Genomic DNA, 2,110 nt, shown 5'->3' with positions numbered 1-2,110 from the left:
TATGAATATAGTCTTCAAACCTTATTTAGATATGTTTGTTATTATCTTCATTGATGACAAACTAATCTATTCATGGAATGAAGAAGATCATGTTAACCATCTCATAATAGATCTTAAAACTTTGAAAGACAGAAAGTTGTATGTCGAGTTCTCTAAGTGTGAGTTTTTGCTTAAGTCTATGGCATTCTTGGGTGACATAGTTCTTAGTGAGGATATTACAGATGATACCTAGAAAATTAAGGCAGTGCAAAATTGGCCTAGACCCACATCTCCAACTGATATTAGGAGTTTCTTGGGTTTGGTTGGCTACGACAGAAGATTTGAAGAAGCTTTGTTACCCATTTTGTCTTCATTGACAAAAGTTGACTCAGAATACAATCAAGTTTCAATATTCTGACGCTTGTGGAAAAAGATCTTAGGAATTGAAGAAGAGGCTGACTACTGCCCCATTTTTTATTTTACTGGAAGGTACTTAAGGTTTTGTGGTGTATTGTGATGCATCAAGAGTTGGCTTGGGTTGTCTCTTAATGCAGAATATCAAGGTTATAGCTTTTGCCTCTAGACAGTTAAAGGTTCATGAGAAGAAATATCCAACCCATGACTTAGATTTGGCTGTTGTAATTTTTACATTGAAGATATGGTGTCACTATTTGTATGGTGTTCATGTTGATACATTCACTAAAAACAAGATCTTAGAATATTTGTACCTAAGAAAGAGCTTAACCTCAGACAAAGTAGGTGGTTAGAATTACTAAAGGATTATGACATCAGAATTCTTTACAACCCATGTAAGGCTAATGTGGTTGCTGATGCTTTAAGCTAGTTATCTAAGGGTTGTACCTCCCATGTTGAGGAAGAAAAGAGGGATTTAGAAAAACATGTGCACAGACTTGCATGCCTGGGAGCTAGAATTATGGATCCACAGAAAGAGGAATAGTGATGACGAACTGGGCTAAATCATCATAAGTTTAAGAAGTGAAAGAAAAGAAAGGCCAAGATCCCATTTCGCTTGAATTGATGGAAAATGTGCAAAACCAAAGAGAACAACTTTTGAATAAGGGAGAGATGGTGTTTTGAGATATCAAGGTAGATTGTGTGTGCCTATGGTGGATGGAATCCAAGAGAGGATCATGGAGGAAGCTTATAGCTTCAGATATTCCATTCATCCGAATTCTACAAAGATGTACTGTGATTTGAGAGATGTATATTGGTGGAATGGTATGAGGTAAGGCATTGCAGGATTCGTTGTCAAGTGCCCAATTTTCCAACAAGTTAAAGTACAACACCAAAGGTATTTAGGTTTGGACCAGAATATAGAACTTCTAGAGTGGAAATGCAAGATGGTCAATATGGATTTCATCATGGGTTTACCCAGATCTTGCAGACACCATGATTATATTTGGGTGATTGTTGATATAATGCCAAAATCAACCCAGTTTTTGCCGATAAAGACTACCCATTGGAAGATATTTATGCTAAGTTGTACATTCAAGAGGTGGTAAGACTTTATGGAATTTCTCTCTACATTATTTCAGATAAAGGCACACAATTTACTGCACATTTTTGATAATCTTTTCAAAAAGGTTTGAATTCAAAGGTGTGAACTTAAGTACTGCCTTTTCTCATCAGACTGACGGGCAAGCGGAACGTACTATTCAAATATTATTAGATATGTTGAGGGCTTTCGTGATTGATTTCAAAGGAAATTGGGATGATTACCTACCTCTCATCGAGTTCGCTTACAACAACAATTATCACTCTAGTATCAAAATGACTTCATATGAATCTCATTATGGGATAAGATGCAGATCCCCTATTGGTAGTTTTAAGTTTGTGAAGTAGGGTTGATAGGACCAGATCTAGTTCATCAATCTATGGAGAAGGTGAAAGTTAATTCAAGAGAGCTTGAAAGTGGCACAGAGTCATCAAAAATCCTATATATATTTTAGGAGAAGGACATTAGAGTTCGAAGTAGAGTACAGGGTATGTTTGAAGGTTTCACCCATGAATGGGGTTATGAGGTTTGTTAAGAAGGGCAAGCTTAGTCCCTGGTATATTGGACCTTACCGCATAACCACAGGATTGACAATGTATCTTATGAGTTAGATCT

This window comes from Solanum pennellii, chromosome 4 (assembly GCF_001406875.1).
Source record: "Solanum pennellii chromosome 4, SPENNV200".
NCBI classification, from domain to species: Eukaryota; Viridiplantae; Streptophyta; class Magnoliopsida; order Solanales; family Solanaceae; genus Solanum; species Solanum pennellii.
Note: the sequence above shows the minus strand (reverse complement) of the source record.